Source organism: Prionailurus viverrinus, chromosome B2, assembly GCF_022837055.1.
Source record: "Prionailurus viverrinus isolate Anna chromosome B2, UM_Priviv_1.0, whole genome shotgun sequence".
Lineage (NCBI taxonomy): Eukaryota > Metazoa > Chordata > Mammalia > Carnivora > Felidae > Prionailurus > Prionailurus viverrinus.
In genome coordinates, this window is record NC_062565.1 from 24,998,574 (window position 1) to 25,016,057 (window position 17,484).

The 17,484-nt window shown below is 47.1% G+C and overlaps 1 protein-coding gene and 1 non-coding gene across 8 annotated transcripts in view; one reads left to right on the forward strand and one right to left on the reverse strand.

Annotated features, from left to right (window-relative positions):
- The window catches only part of SLC22A23 (solute carrier family 22 member 23), a 181,060-nt gene that overhangs the window by 71,557 nt on the left and 92,019 nt on the right, over positions 1–17,484 (forward strand). The window lies entirely within an intron of this gene.
- On the reverse strand, positions 1,544–1,649 carry LOC125166887 (U6 spliceosomal RNA). The gene has a single exon (XR_007152594.1). It is a non-coding gene; the product is annotated as a U6 spliceosomal RNA (small nuclear RNA).

Below are 17,484 nucleotides of genomic sequence, written 5' to 3' on the forward strand. Positions count from 1 at the left end.
GGCTCAGTCGGTTGAACATCCGACATCAGCTCAGGTTATGATCTTGCAGTTCCTGGGTTCGAGCCCTGTGTTGGGCTCTGTGCTGACAGCTCAGAGCCTGGAGCCTGCTTTGGATTCTGTGTCTCCCTGTCTCTCTGCCCCTCCCCCACTTGTGCTTGGACTCTCTCCTTCTCAAAAATAAAAAAGTAAATATATGCTTAAAAAAAAAAGTGGGACTGTCTCTCAGAGAGCTTCTAGTTTAGTAGGTTATAAGACATTTGCCAAGAAGAAAGCACCTGTTGGGGAGAAGTCTCTAAAGCCCCTTTGCTCTGCTCTCTTGTCTATACTCAGCATTAGAGTGGAGCTTGTCTCAGAGGTAGGCCAGGTAGAGGAGAGAATCTCCAGGGAGCTTGTTAAGTAAGGACTCAGGCTTACATCATGGAGAAAACAATGCAGACAGGGGCAGGCTGGCATGAAGGCCCAGACCAGGCTGTCCTATAAAGACAGGCCTTGCTGGAGCTGTAACGTTGGGCCCAGACTGCAGTCCAGCTCCTCCCTCCTGGGAAAATCTGATGCTACGGGAGGTTAAGAGATGTACCTACGTCCAGACAGTGTCTGAACCAGAGTCAGAACAGAAACCTATGAATAACTGTCAGATGCCCCTCAGATACTGGAAGGAGAGCGGAGTTGTCAGGGAATGTACAGAAAGTAAAGGGAATGATGGCTTCACATGGAAAATGGAGGTCCATTGCCTGAGTAGTAATGATGGCAATGGCCACTTTGTAAAAAGTTTTGTTTCAGTGCCCTTCAAGTCTTGCTGACACATGGGCTTTTAATTCCTGGGAGAACCACCCAGATTCCCCTTGTGCTCACCTGATGACCATGTTGACCACAATGGCCATGGTGACCTCTGACCTTCCAGTGCACCCATCTAATGGACTAATGCAGGCCCCCCTGGAGGGGCTGTCCAGAGTGTCAGCAGTGCTAAATATTATAGAGAGTTGAGAACATGCAGGAATTAGTTACAAATGTGTTAAGTGTGTACCATTGTTGATACTTTCCTGAGAAACAGATGGCATAGCGATGTCACCCATCTCCGATATGTGCATCCTGGTCGGTAGTAGAACCACTCATAGGAGCTGCCTAACAGCATTGTCTTCAGCCAGCAGACTGTGTATGTCCTTTTGACCTTGGAGTGGCCACCAAGCCATGGGGGAGACTTGATATGTTCTCGGAATGTACATTCTATGGAAGAGATAAGACCCTAGATGTGAGGCATCACCACCTCCTTCCTATGGGGCAACTGCCCTGGCCAGGAGTGTGGAGGCCCCCCTGGAGGAGGTGCCATCTGAACTTCAGGAGGGGTCTTTGATCCCCTTCCCGGGGCTCTCATTCCTGTGGACCCACCCCACCCCACCCCCCGCCTTTACCCTGCTCCTAACCCCTTCTCCATGCCTTCATTTGTACTTGAAATGCCTTCCCCCTCCATCCACCATTTGCAGTTCCAAATTCTACCAATGTCTCATTGAGCCAAGTCAAAAGGCCCCTTTTTTTTTTTCTCTTTTAAAATCCGGGATGCTTCATGAATTTGTCTGTCATCTTGTGCAAGGGCCATGCTAGTCTTCCCTGTATCATTCCAGTGTTTGTACATGTGCCGCCCAAGTGGGCACAAAATGCCCTTTTTCTACAGAGATCCTCCACCCCCCACACACCAAGCCAGGGTGCAGCCCCCTCAGTCTCTGAGCGCCTGCCCCACTTGACTATACTTTTTGTATAATCAGTGTTCCTCTCCAGCCAGCTTACAGGGTAAATGTGTGTCCCACTGGGCTTTGTCCAGCTGACCCCACACAGTGTTTGTACAGTGAACTACACCCAAATACACTGACCTGTATTTAACGGATCATAAAGTATTTGTAATAGCAGTGCGTGAATTAAGGATTGATGCAGGGGGCGTTAAAAGTCATTGGAAATTCAGGAGTAGAGAAGAAGGACACGAGCACTGAGAGCTGAGAAAGCCTTCCTGTGGGAACAAGGGCTGGAAGCAGAGGTGTTTCGTGGCAGGGAGAAGAAGGTACATTCTAGAATGAAAGAAGGCACGAGGTGACAGTGTCAGATGCCAACTGCAGGGTATGAGCACGGGGGCAGTGGAAGGGGGCAGGGTTGATAGGGGCTCACACCTAGCCCGGAAAGGCCGGCTTGCGAGGAGAGCTAGGGGAGCATTCACTTTGCACCATGATTTGGTGTTGGCCTTGTTTGGCCAAGGCTCACATGAATTGCTCAAATCAGACCATGAAATGAAGAGGGAGGAGGAAGAGGCTGGGTGTCCATCCTTTGGTCTGGCTTCCCACTAGTGGGTGCCACCCTGAAATGATTGCACAATAAATGTTTGTCTTCTGAAGCCAGCATTAGTGTTTATTGCTGTGTTCTTACTGGCACAGTTGTTTAATGAAATCTGCAGGATCTTTATTACCCCAAATGCAATGTGTTTTTCCAGAGAAATATCTATGGCTATAAAGCATTCAAAGATGAGATATAGAAAAGTCTTCCTAGTGCCTGCTAGAAATGGAATGGAAATACACACAGCACCAAATGAATTTGTTGCTAGTATTAAAATTCCTAGTTTGCCAAGTACTTGAAAGGCAAATTCAAGTAAACAGAAGAGACATGTGCTTTCCTCTAAGGGGAATGTTTTAATCAGAATAGAGACAGTTGATAGACATTTATATCCGGATCTCTTCTTTCTGCCCCATTAAACTAGAAATTGGTGTTTGCCAGTAGTGACCTAGTATATGTGTACAAGGCAAGATAATTAACTGGAAGGGGGCCATTTTGCAGAACTGCTTAGCCTGTCGTATTTAACACCAGCCTTGTATATTCGGTACAGATATACAACATTAGAGGCTTTACCTCCCCTCCCTGGAAAGAGAGATTGTACACAGAGCAGTAAGTCCGGTAGGACTGAACCATTTCTCCCCAGAGCTCCTCTCTCTGCCGCACTCACAGCCGCGGCACTGGCCCACTGGCCCTCGATACTCCCCAGTGATCAAGTTCGCTATAATGCATGGCCACCGTAGTAGGAGCGAATGGTTTAGCTGGATGTGTAACTGTGCAGGATATGTGGAAAAGCAATTAGCTTCCTGAGGGTCGGGAGCTGATATTCTATTTCGAAACACAGAGTGTGCTCAGATATAATCATGAGAATTAATCTGACTTAACTGTAGTCGTATAAGCAATATTGTGACAGGGGGTGGTTTGTTTTGAAGCTGGGCGTACTGGAAACTTTAAATGATGAATAGCGGTGGATAAAGCAACTATCCACTCATTCATTTCTTGTTGGGCTTGCTTTTAATTTTTTTCTGCTTTTTTTTTTTCTTGTAGCTTATTGTCATTTAAAGGCTCACGGCTTATAGCTCTTAAGATTGTTCCTGTAAACACATTGTTTGTGTGTGAAATAGACAACGTCTGTATTTTCTTTCTGGACTTCCTTACTCCTGTCCTGTTAGTATCACCATGACTCACTCAGTTGCCTGCCTTTAACACTCCTGCTACTGTCATTAGATACCAGATCCATCCATTCTCTCTTTAGAAATGGTTCTTTAAGAACACAGCTCCCATCCTAATTCCATCCTGAATTTGTTGGAATCCTGAAGGGTGAGAGCGGGGGAGAATGACTGAGATGGTCAGGGACCACACGTCAGCTGGTTGCATTGTCCTGACCCTGATGGCCTTCACAGCAGACCTGGCACCGGCCCCACAGTGGGTCTGGGGCTGTGGCCACACCTCATGCTGGGTGGCATCACTTTGTCCAGCAGCCTCTAACCTCCTCACCCTGCTGCGGGGCTCTGGCCCATCAAGCCATCCATCTCTCTGCCCCAAGATGAATCTTACCAAATCATCCCTTGGAACACCATCACTCTCTTCCTCACGGGCTGCCCATCGGTTTGAAACTCTGTTCATTTAAGGGTTGCCATGGTTTGGTTTCACCCGGTTTTACCCAGGCACACCTGTATTCCAGCCAGTCTTCTCTTGGTGCTCTCACCATATATGCTGGTCATTGCAGGGTCCACCTCTTTGCTCATACTGTTACTGCCACATGGATTGCCTGTTTCCCCTTCTGACTATTCAGAACTTACCTTTGAGATCCCCCTCAGTGTTCCCTGAGACCTGTCATTACAGTTTCAGACCACGCTGACTTTCTCCTCCTGAATGGTGGTTCTCTTCCATCCATCTGTGCCTAAATGCTTATCGTCTGCAAAGTGCGGTGCCATACAGGAGACCCAGAGGTGTGCTGCATGTGAGCCTGGCCACACAGCTCAGAGGCTAGCACAGGCATTAAAACATGCATATAAATGATGTTAATGCTGGGTGGAATGTAATAAGGACTGTGGTTGTTAAAGATGTAGGTAAAATTGAGCCTGTTTACACTAGTTCAGATTCACCTCTGGGTCCAGAGAGGGAGATGATGCAGCATCGTAGTTAAGGACTCAGATTCTGAAGCCAGAGGAGGTGTTGGCAATAACAAGGCAGGTGTGTATTATGTGACCTGGGGCAGTACGTCTCCTTTATGAGCTTAGCTTCCTCCTCTGGAAGAATGGAGATAATAACTGTGCCCACCTCCCGGGGCCGCTGGGAGAATCAAATGAGTTAACACTGGAAGTGCGCAGGAGAGTGTCAAACACACGGTAAGCACCAGGTGAGTGTTAGCCATTATCATCTCCACCTGCCATCACCTTGGTTCTCATGGTCCTCCCCATCGTCATCTCTTACACGTGACTGCAAATTTCAGGGACAGAAATGACAAGGTTAATATCTCCCTGAGCATGTGATGGGTGCTTGGTCAACATTTGAATAGAACAGTAGGTCATCTGATACCTGGTTTCCCGTGTACTCTGCTTCAGGACCAGCAGAGTAAGTGGGCTGTCTTTCTGCACCCCCCCACCAACTTCCTATGCCTGGCACAGCACAGAAGGACAGTGTTCTGAAGTGAATTGGTTGAGGGTGGTTGTGTCAAGAGTCCCCAGGAGCACCCCCAGGATCAACGGGGGAGTCACTAGGTCTCACAGGACTCAGCATCTCAGCATCTAGTTTGGCTTATAGCAAAAGGATACAGAGAAAAATTAGCAAAGGGAAAAACACATGGGACAAAGTGCAGAGGAAAGCAGCCTTCGAGAGTCCCCTCCGAGTGGGGTCATATGGGATGTGCTTCGCTGCTCCAGCAGTGAATTGTGACAACATGTGACAATTGTGACAACATAAATGTTGTCTACCGGGGAAGGTCCTTAGAGACCCAGCACCCAAGGTTTTTCCCAGAGGCTGTTCACACAGGCACCTTCTGCTGAGCATGTACTCCAGACTCTCAGAAGGAATGCAGGTGCTCAACATGAACCACATTGTCTGTACAAACAGTATGGGCACAGTGTGAGATACTCATCAGCTAAGGAATGGTAGGATTCCTGAAGTCCAAGTTCCCAGATGCCCGCCGAGGGCCAGCCATGCAAGGAGGCCCTTACTGAGGATGGCATTCTCGGGTCTGCTGTGTTGACGCCTCTGAGCACAACAACTCAGACCGAAGCTACATGTTGAGCAAGCTTTTGACTAATTGGAATTTTACAGGGAATCTCATCCCACTGAGCATATTTTAAGCACTTTATTAATATTTGGTGATGAATTAATAATGGGGAGAAAGAGATTTGAGGCTAAACTTTTGAGAGGAGAAACAATTCTAAATTTGAAAGCGAATTTTGGCCCAGATTCTTCTGTAATTTCTGCGTTCACAGGCTTGCACCTAACACCTGCACTGTGCTTCCTGCTCTCAGTGGCTGACATGGCGACTAAGCCAGGAGGCCAGAATGTGTCCTGAACCCCCTGTGCAGAGACCCAGGGGAGCATGATTCCACAGGCACCAGAGCTGCCGGCTGGTCTCTGGCCTTGGTCTCCACCCCCAAACATTCCTTCCCCACAAGAAAATACATCTCAAGGATAGGAAACCTCTCCCTGGCCTTCTCTGCCCTGCTCTGCCCATGATCTGGACAGGATGCCCAGTATAGCTGTTACAAGGAATCTGCAAGCTTAGATGTTAGTGCGCCTTGCCATTGTTACTCTGTATTTTAGAATTCCTATTTTCCAGGGGTGCCTGGGTGGCTCAGTCAGTTAAGCATCTGACTCTTGATTTCAACTCAGGTTATGATCTCACGGTTTGTGAGTTTGAGTCCCTCATCAGGCTCCATGCTGGTAAGTGCAGAGCCTGCTTGGGATTCTCTCTCTCCCTCTCTCTGACTTTCCCGCCCTCTCCCTCCCCCCCACTCTGTTTCTCAAAATAAATAAGTAAACTTAAAAAAAAAAGCTTAAAAAAAACTTAAGAATTCCTGTTTCCCATTACCTCTTGCTGCACTAGCACCCTACTTTGAAATACCAGAGGGACATGATTGGCGTGAGGTGTGTCCCCTCACTGAAGAAAAAGTTCACTTGTGCCAAGACTCCTCGAAGTGGATCGTGTTCCCGAAGTTCCAGCTGTTTCGGCTTCCAAGTGTTCATGCCCTTAAGGCACAGCTTCAGCTCTAGACCAGGTTAACCTGCCTGTTTTACAAAGCACTGACACTTCTAGGTTTTTGAGCACAGACCGAAACGGTCCCTCAGTTTCCTCATCTGTAAACTAGGGATGATAATAGGGATGATAGGTAATACCTATCCTACAGGATTGTTTTTGGCTTAACAGAGATACTGTTTTTATTGGTTCTAAAATGCATCCTCCCCTGCCCCCCCCCCCACACACATTTCAGCATTTGTGAAATCAGAACGCATCTTACAATCAATGCTGTGTCAGAGGTTAACTGGCAGCTTTTTCTTTTTAGTGCTACATTCAGTAATGGTACACCCTAAAATCAATAGCACCATAGATTAGATGAAATACTGTAGAAGTTTATAGCACTTAACACAATGCCTCATAGGGAACAAATGTGCAGGATAGTTAGTTGTCATTGCCATTATCAAGTTCATTGTCATCATCAAACAGAGTACTCCTCCAGGAAGGAGAACAGCTCTTTTTCCTGTTTAGGTATAGGAGCTTTAGAACTCACAAGACAAAGATTCCTATCCCCACTTGACAGATGAGCCAAGTGAGGTTCAGGAAGTCCTGGTGGCTTAGCTTCTCCCACGGAGCTGGCAAAGTGCACACCTGGAGTCTGCAAGCTACAGTCCACGACCAGACCTGGGCAGCCTTTCTAAAATTTTTTATTTTTAATGTTTATTTTTGAGAGAGAGAGAGAGAGTACGAGTGGGGGTGGAACAGAGAGAGAGGGAGACAGAGAATCTGAAGCAGGCTCCAGGCTCTGAGCTGTCAGCACAGAGCCTGATGCGGGGCTCGAACCCACAAACCGTGAGATCATGACCTGAGCTAAAGTCGGATGCTTAACCAACTGAGCCACCCAGGTGCCCCTAGCCAGCTGCTTTTTTAATGTAGTCTGTGAACAATGAGTGGTGTTTAGATTTTTTTTTAAATTGTAAACATCAGAAGAAGATTCATGTTTTTTGACACATAGAGATTATAAGAAATTCAAGTTTCAGTGTGTATTCAATAAAGTTTTATTGGAACCCAGCCCTGTTCATACATTTACGTCTAGTCTGTCATGGCCTTTGCACGACAGTGGCAGAGGTGAGTACAACAGAAACCACATGGCCCCATGACACCTAAAATATTTGCCATTTGGTTTTTTTAAGGGGAAAATTTTGCCAGCTCCTCTTTGCACTCTGACGGGTGTCCTTTTGAGGAAAGAGAGTTTCTTGTTCATCATTTTATCTTCCAGCCTCGGTAAGCACTCAGTAAGTGCTTGCTGAATTGAATTTCTGTAATCGGTCCTAAGTCTAGGAAGTAAATCTCAAGTCATGCTGGTTACCATGGCACCAGATAAACATCAAAATAAAATGCCCATAAGCTCAAGGAGAGGAAAACCAGTTACAGAAACTCTCTAAGACACTTTTTCACATGTTCACATTTGTTTTGCAGTATCTCTTAGAGAATAAATAAAATAAAATGATTCCCTAAGGACAAGGCCACATTCTAGGAGCAGCTGAATGGGTAAATAAGTCTCAGGTAGGAGATGTTTTCAGAAAACCGAGCACTTACAGTTCCCTGCTCATCAGCCCTCAGAAGGTGTGCCATACAGCTGCCACAGGGCCAAGTGCAGATGGCAGGGGGTTCAGCTGTCAGAAGACCCTTCAGCAGGTGTGTGAAGAAATGAATCCATGATGTCCTGGCATTGAAGGCCCTGTTAGTTTCAAGAGATCAATCAAATTATTGAAACTAAACCAGGATCAATGTTTCCTCCTCATTAAATGTTTACAACGTAGGCAAGCATAGACACACGCAAGGTCATTGTAGGGCTTGCTCAACTTGGAGTTTGAGCCAGCTGTGGGGCACATGGGTCCACAGTCAGGCGATGGGTGCTGAGGTGAATGAGGAGCTCCACTCTGTCTGACTGCAGGAAGTAAGTGGCACAGGAACACCCTGGGGGCTTCCTGTGCTGGGAGCTAGAGCAGACTTAGACCAGCATAGCTGGCCAGTGCCCCAGCCAGCTCTGCAGTTATAGCCCTCTCTCCCTGCCCACCTGGAGACTGCTTGCTCTGGAGCTCAGGGGTCCCTCAGGAGAGAGCTCCATTATTACACCCCAGTGGAGAAAGCCTCATGCAAAGTCAGAACCAAGAGCTGGGGCCACCTGCCCTTGGAAGTTTGCATGGACACTGCCCCCCGCCCCCAGCCCCCTGGGAAGACCTGAAGTTCCTCAAGGACCAATTCAAGATTCTTCAAAACTAGTTTTAAGCATTTAAATTATTTTACCAAGTAATTTCCCTTTTTAAGTCATTCCCCCCACCAAAAAACAATTTTAAAAATACTTCTTTGCATTCCTACATGTGGCTAACCACCTTCAGTTTTATATAGAAAATCAGTGGAAAAATAAGTTTAGGAGAAAAAAAGCTCCAACCAAGGGATTTTTTAAAATAGAAGTGTATGTTACATAAAGTGAAGTTCAGGACACTGTAATCCATTCTCTAATGGTCATCCTCATAAAATTGGATCTATTTTCATATAATTTGCCTCATTCTCTTAAAAGTGTGATGCATAACAAATATTAATTGTGGTTATAATGTAGTGAGTTTTTTTTTCTCTTGAATATGGAAATGTACCTCTATGGGGGCACCTGGGTGGCTCAGTCAGTTAAGCATCTGACTCTTGATCTCGGGTCTTGATCTCAGGATTGTGAGTTCAAACCCCATGTTGGGCTCCATGCTGGGCATAAAGGAAAGGAAAGCGAAGGGAAGGGAAGGGAAGGGAAGGGAAGGGAAGGGAGAAGAAAAGAGAGGGGGAGGGAGGGAGGAAGGAAGGAAAGGAAGGAAGGAAGGAAGGAAGGAAGGAAGGAAGGAAGGAAAAGAAAGGAGGGAGGGAGGAAGGAAGGAGAGAAAGAAAGAAAGAAGGGAAGGAAGGAAGAGGAAGAAAGAGAAAGGGAGGGAGGGAGAGAGAAAGAAAGGAAGAAAGAAAAGGAAGGAAGAAAAAGTATCTATATGGAAGGGAAACCACTTCTAATATTGAAGAAGTATTGATTGTTTCAACATAGACATGTTTTAAGACTGACGCATCTCAGCAGTCTTTGGGTTAAAAATGCTTGTGTGGATGAGGCTAGGGCCTCTAAAAAAAGTGCTTCTAGTTGAGAATCTAAACTAATGTTTACACCATTATTTCTTTTTTTTTTATGTGTATTCATTTATTTTGAGAGAGAGAGCACATGCATGCATACCAGCAGGGGAGGGGCAGAGAGAGAGGGAGAGGAAGAATCCCAAACAGGCTCCGTGCTGTCAGTGCAGAGCCCAGTGCAGGGCTTGAACTCAGAACTGTGAGATCATGACCTGAGCCAAAATCAATCAGTTGGATGCTGAACAGACTAAGCCACCCATGCTCCCCTACACCATTATTTCTAATAAGCAAGTTACACATCAACTTTTGAAAAGCATTTGTGAGGTGGAAATTGCCTCGAACATAGGGTTAGAGGAAAATTATAGAGAGTTGTGACTATAGTCCTTGCTTGTCATAATTTTTTTTTTGTCCTTGTGTTTTTAATTAGGGGCCCCAAAGGGTGGGACACAGGATTCACCTGCTTTCATTAGTTCCCTTCTGCCTGGAGTGTCCCTATCTGTCTTGTGAAGAGATGCTTGAAGGGGTCTGGAGGAATTATCAGCTGCGCTAAATTATTCATGGGAATATTAAGAAGGAAAAAGTGTATTTTCCTTAAAAAAAAAAAAAGTAAACCTTACACGTTAAGTGACAGTCAGAATGAGGTTAAAAATAGAGCCATCTCTGGGAAAGACCACAGAATTTTAATTAGCTCATCACTCTGAGCAGTTCTGACGTGTCAGCAGGTTGGTCCCAGAGGGGATGCCAGGACCTCTGTGCTGCATTCACATTTTTTTCAGTACGTTGAGGTAAAAATAGGAACTGGTGCGCAGCCTCGACAGGCTGCCCATAGAGCCCACCTTATGAGCAGCATACATCTTGGCAACTGGAATTGGTTGGTAGCAAGCCCCGTGTGGAACTCCCTTTTCCGTTTTTCATTTCTGCTGGTTCTTGCTCTCCTTCCCTGATTCCTATTCTTGTGCCCCCGCCCCTTCACAGCTGGTGAGCCCCCATTCTGTGGGGATCCTTTTTGCAGAGCATCAGAGGGTTTGTTTTAATTTCCCTGAAATCTTACAGATTGAATTGCCCATCCTTGACTTTTTTCAGCTTTTAATCGCTCTGACCCACTTTATGTTGAAATTTGGCCAATTTGACAGAAACGAAAGCTCCTTTTAAAGCAATACTTTTGAGTCTTCTGAATCTTTTTTGGGTCAGAGACCCCTTCAAGAATTTGATGAAAACAATGGGTCCTTCCCCTGGAAAAAAATGCATCTCTCTGTCTCTCTCTCTGTCTCTGTCTCTCTCTCTCTCTGTCTCTCTCTCTCTCTCTCTGTTTCTCTCTCTCTCTCTCTCTCACACACACACACACACACACACACACACACACACACACGTGCCCACACAGTTTTACATAAAACTACAGAATATTCATGGTTATCCCTAAAACATATCTGTGGATCCTAGGTTGAGAACTACAGGCTCTGGCTGAGCACCAGGGCCAGGGGACCTGGACAGAGCCTGACTTGTGACCTAAACACTAGGATCTTGTGGAAGATGCATTCTGGGAAGAACCAGAGTGAGAAGCATAAAACCAAGATGGAGGTGCTGTCAATTACTTTGTCATATTGAACCAAGGATTCAAATTTGGGTTGAAAACCCCGGTGCCAGAAAATACCTTTGGCCAAAAGGGTGGGGATTTCAGTGGTTGCGACTTCCCACCCCAGAAGGCCTCCCAGCTTCTCTCCACCCTCAGTGGCCTTGACCTCGCTGGAACCCAGTGATGGGCTTTCCACGTGACAGGCGCTTGGGATGCCTGTAAAGCTGCAGAGAGCCTGAGTTTCTGGATGAGGCTGAGACAGCATAGTAGGACTTAGCATTCAAGAAAATGTGACTTAGCCCACTGAGAAGGGTGTGGGGACCAGTGCCTGGGTTTTGCCCTGTGGTAAGCAGAAGGAACGCTGGTTACTCATTTGAGTCCCAATTGAGGACATGGGGTGTAAGTGGGGATGGGACACATCTAATCCCTTTTTTGCCTCATGTAACTAATCTTTAAGTGCTAATGAGATCCTTCGGCAGAGCAGCCACTAGAAAACCTCACCTAGGATGTAGTCTGCGTCCTTCTACTGCTACCACAAGCTGTGTGAGTTCGGGCAACCTGACTCACTTCCTTGAGCCTCAGTTTCCTCATCTGTGAGATGAGAATACCAGTATCTTCCTCTCGGGGTGGTTATAAAGCCATGTAGTGAATGTCTGGCCCCTCCTCTATGCTCTCCATGACCCAAATGTGGCTCGGTCCTGGCTGGGGTGGCCATGGGCCTGCACTGATTGTGGGGGAGGGGGCATTGGCAGCGAGATACATAAGGCTATCTGCAGGTGCTGCTGAGGCCTGGGCCTGGGGCTGCGAGAGGATGGCCCTGCAGGTGCCATCAAGCCTGGCTCACTGATGCCTGAGGTGATGGCATATAGAAATAGACTTTTTCAAAGATGACCAAAGGACAAGGCTTTGAATATCCCAACTAATTGCACTTGCCTGGACTCCTCATCCTGCCTTGAAAATTTGATTTCTGGACTACTTATGTGCTTTGAATTCCTGAAGCTTGTGAGACAGAAGCAGCAGTGACCTCCGAGAAGCCCAAGAAAGCAGGAAGCTCCTCGAAAAAGAGCATTTCCCATGATCTACACGTGCGCTTTCTCTAAAGGTTTGCTAGCAGCAATGTCTGGCATGAAAAAACAAAAATGTTTGATCAGAAGTTCATGGGGCACATGGATTGACCGATGGCTTTGTTTGTGTGTAGGTAGGATCCTGTTCATCTGCTCACTGCCCCAGACTTGAGATCGTCCCCTGCCCTTTCCTTCTAGAGGAAATACCTAGGGCGATTGCTGTAACACTGACAGATTTCAATGAAGTTTTATTTTTAAGTAGAGGACGGGGTGGGGACACAGGTCACTTGCTTAAGCTAAATTTTGCCTCCCATTGCTCCAGGGCCCACAGTGGCTCCTGGCAGGGGAGAAGTGGGGTGAGCTCTGTGGTTTAGTATTCCTCTAAGACTGATATTTGGGGTGGGTGTTTTGCTTATAAAAAAGGTCTGTGTGAGTTCTGTGGACTTCAGCTCAACACCTGTCTTACAGTAACAACAGAAAAGGAGATTTTTAATGGAATTATTCTGGAAAATCCATAATGGATAGTTTCCATGGTTATAGTTTTAAACTATGTTTTTTAATGTTTAATCCTTTGCCAGAAATGCTGTGAAATGGAAAACGTGTGCTCTCCAAGGGCAGGTGTATCCTGCCAGCTTTGCTCACTGCCACATCTGCAGAGCCCAAACAGGGACAGGCACACAATGGGGACTCAGCATATACTTAGTGCCTGATTGGGCTGTTCTGGAAGCCAGTGTTAAAGGAAGTCCTGTCCTTTCTCCAGGCTCTGTGCCAAGCTAGGTTGATTGTGGTCTCCTTCCATGTTCTCCAGACCCAGAATACTGGTTGGAGGACTCGTCCATCTCTAGTCACAGCTTAGTGACAAGCAGATCCCTGTGTCTTATCCTCTTGTTCCTTTCTTTTCCCCGTGGCTCCCAGGGACCAAGAACAGCTTCTGATCCTCCCTCTGATCCCTTCTCCACTCCACAGCCAGAGTGACCTGTCTAAACCCCAAACCCATCACATCACTGTGTAGCATCAGATCCTTTCAGGGACCTGTGTCCCAGGCATCCTGAGCAGAAGGCCCAGCAGTGGATATGGGGCATGTCTCCTCCTTCCCTGGGTGGCTTCCTTAGCCTGGAGTAACTGTTCCCTCTCCCGCAGCTCCTTCACATGTGCGCTTCATGAACTGACGCTGAAATGAAGCAGTGGGGGGACCTCCTGAAACCCTCCCTCACTTCTGTATCAACTTTAGATGACCTTCCTGTAAGACCTCATCCCATGGTGTGAGCAAGGCACTTGGGACAGGTGTGACCTCATCCTGTAGGAAGAGCAAGGTACCCGGGCGGGTCATCACACAGAGGGAATAGGGCACGTGGGACAGATGTGACTTCATCCACAGTGCTTTACTTGTCCTGACTATTGGTTTTTGGTTTTTGTTTGAATAAGGGAATGAGCATGAACGAACTTTAACCTAGGAGCCTAAAAATGTGGATTATGGCCCTAAAGTGAGAAATTTACTAGCTCTGTAACCGAGGCCAATTCACTTCAGAGAGCTGAGAGTTGAGTTATACCTATTCCATTTTACCCCCATCACACAGGATCAAACATGCTCGCATGCATGGAAAGGGTTTTGTAAACTAGAAAACTCCGTGCAGGTGTTCATTGGCACTGTCAGGGCATTTGGTGTTCATCTTCAAGGGAGGGAATATTGCATATTTGTGTGCAGATTGGATAATGAGCTTTTTTCTTCTATATATGCCTTACCTTTGTCCAATCCCAAAGGGACTGGTAAGAGTGCCCCAGCAGAGCTGGACGGCAGAGGCAGAGTTTGGTAAGGGGCATGGACGTAGGCCCACGCTGAGGTCCTGTGCTTTCTGGGCCAGTGGGTCAGGCCAGGTAAAGTCAGCATCCATCTGGGCCTCTAGACCAGACTCGAATCTCATGGCCTGAAGTTTAATGATACCCTTTGGCTGTGCCTGGTAGGTGGCTAATGACTCGTGGGGCCAGGCAGTCCCTGGCTCTGTCCCATGTCTCTGTGTCCTCTTGGAGACATAAAGCTAGTACCGGTGAGTGTGCCAGGATAGGAGGGGTGGGGGCAGTGGGGTAATTGCTGAAGTGGAGCCTGAGTAGGGGTTGAGTTGGGCCCCTCTCAGCACTGCCCCTGGAAGAATCTGCTTCTTTCTCCCCACAGCATGGCAGTGGCTGGAGCAAGAAAGAGCCAGCCTACAGTGCTAGGGTTTCCTTTTTTTGGAAAGGAAAACCATTGTCCTTGTAGAGTAGGAGGCAGATAGAGTAGGAGGCAGGACCCTCAGTTCCTAGTCTTAATCTGGGTCTGGCAGCAGGGCCCCCCACTAGTCCTGGAGCTCGCCTCAGGCATCATCCTATCTCATCAAGGTGACCCCTGGATGGCCAGGCAGTGAAAGGGGAACTGAGCCCCTGAGCCATGTTCTTACTTCCTCCTACTCGCTTTATCCCTCCCAGCCTCCCCTAAGCCTGTGCCCCCTGGGCCATCAGTGTTCTCTGAGGAGGAAGCCTGCTGTGGCCGCAGCATCCCAGTTGGGCCATGTCTTACGTCCTGTTTTGGCTGGTGGCCTGGCCCCTGGGACAGAGCACCACAGGCCCCTGCTGGCTGTCAGCCCTGATGTTACATGGCTATCTAAGCTCTCTGAACCTCTCCCCTGCTTCTGTGCACAGTGAGGACAGGTGAGGCAGGGCTGCAGAGAGAAAAAAACTGGTGAAGGGAGAGACAACTGCTTGTGTTTTCTTGTTTGTTTTGAAACAGTACAAACCTGAGTCACATGGAAAAAATGCCACTGCTCAAGCATGTCACACCTTTTTTTTTTTTTTAACAAAGAAAAATCGTCCTTAAGGAAAAAGCAAAAACAAAAAACTGAGGTCAAATGGTTAGATTTCAAATACTGAAAATTGCAGTTGTAATTATCCCCTCTTAAAAGAACTGTAGAAGTGAAGATTCTCCTAATCTGGCCCAACCATCACTATTAGTGTTCATATCAATGTGAACCAAAATAAATATTCATTGAACAGCTGCTTCCAAACTGAAAAAGAAGCAGCATTCTGGCCTCAGTTTGTAACCACTGAATCTGGACCTCCTCTCTACATCTTCTATCACCCCCTGTACCCTATTTCCTGCAATTGTCTGCTAAAAATGGTGCCTTCCACTGCTGCCTCTGAAGCAGGTTAGCAAACTATGGCCCGCCACCTGTTTTTGTAAATAAAGTTTTATTGGAACACAGCCAAACAAAACAAAACAAAAAACCCACGTTATGTCCTCAGCTGAGTGGAGGGCCCGTTTCTGACCTCGTCAGAAGTTACGGGTGGTGGGCTGCAGGACAGGCCCTGAGGGTAGCAGGGAAGGGCCCTTGCTAGACTTTCTCAGAGCAGGGGATGTCACCTGCTTTAGGCACAGGGATCAGGCCGCCTAGGCTGGCCGTAGACTGCCGGAAGCTGTGGTGGGCACAGATCCCATCAAGTGCTGCCAGCTTGGTAGGAAGTGAGGTGAGCAGAATGCTAATAACAGCAGAACAGGAAACTGTTCCCGGCTGAGTGCTGAGCCATCAAGTGCGAATGCGGATCAAAACTCAGTTCCTCAGCCTTGGAGCATCCGTCACTGAAAGGCTGTTAATTGGCTGAGCCTGTTTAATATTTCATTCACACCCATGGAAACAAAGAGGCTGGCCCGTGGCAGAGGCTGGCACAGAACTTTCCCCTTTCCCCGCCACCCTGTCCCCCTTGCCCTCAAAAATCTTGATTTGATGGTCCTCTAACATCTCCACTTAATTCAGGTTGTGTCTCCTGGCTAAGAGGGGCCCACAGGCTTCTGGGACCTGCAGCTGTGAACTGCTGTTTTCCACTGTGCGGTCTGAGTGGTGGAGAGACAAACCACGTTCATAGATGGCACATTGGGGATCTCCTCCTCCCCCAGAATTCTGGTCCTGCACTATCTTCTTCAGGAAGATTGGTCTGGGGCTTTGTGAGTGTCATTAATCCTAATCCTACAAAGCTTGGCTCCATGAGAGATCCCAGGAGGACCCCAGCAGGCCCTTGCCTATTGAACAACTATTTGGGTTAAGAACGGGTTTCAATGCCTGATTAAAATGTACACTAATTTTTTTTGTTGTTTTGTTTTGTTTTTAATGTTCATTTTCTTTCTGAAAGAGTGCGAGTTGGGGAGGGGTAGAGAGAGAGGGGGACAGAGGATCCAAAACAGGATCTGTGCTAACAACAGACAGCCTGATGCAGGGCTCAAACTCAGGAACCATGAGATCATGACCTCAGCTGACGTCAGACGCTTAACCAACTCAGCCACCCAGATGCCCCTATACTAACATTTTTTGAGTATACTTTAAGATGATACCATGTGTGTGTACATGCACGCATGCCCAGTAGAGGTTTGCAGAGCCTTTAACTTACTGATATGCATATGAATCTCTGAGGAAGGTGAGCCACATGTTTTCTGTGTTTCTTTATGGTCTCTGCGTGGCAGCATGAGACAGAGCAATGTTGGGATTTGGGGTGTTTTCTGGATCTCACTGTAGTTCACCCAGGGTAGGGACTGTGTCTGTATGCTCTTAGCTATTCACATGGGAATGACTCATGTGTCATACTTCACTAATGTTTATTGCACAAATGCCTCTTATAGTCCATGGAGATGGCCTTGTGTTTCTTATCACCCCAATGATATGTTTCAACAGAAAGAATATTAAGAAACAAAGCTATTGAGGGTTTTTCTTGGATCACATAGGGCTTGCTCTTGTCAAGACTGTGCTTTGTAGAGAGGGTGTTCCCAGCACTTTCAAAAGAGAGTGAGGTATTGGTGATGCAGAGAGATCTCCCAGGTCATCAGCCCAGTCACTTGCCCTGAAACTGGGAATAAAAGTGTAAATCTGAGGAGCCAAACCCCAGAGTTTTGGAAATTGAACTAGTGATAGGTAGGCTCCCCACCTCCTCTCAGGACCTTGGCCTGTGTGACCTCTCCTAGCCGCTGAATTTCAGATACCTCCATTACTGTGACAGGTTGGCCCTTACCTGGCCATGCTATATGAGGTGACTCAAGGCACTCGAAGGACAGAGAAGGACAGGATGTGGGATAAACCACCCATTGGCACAGGTTTAATTCATCCAAGTTTTTAAAAAGATGAAAAATGATGTAGAAATCATCCTAAAGCATCTTAAAAAGGGAAGGC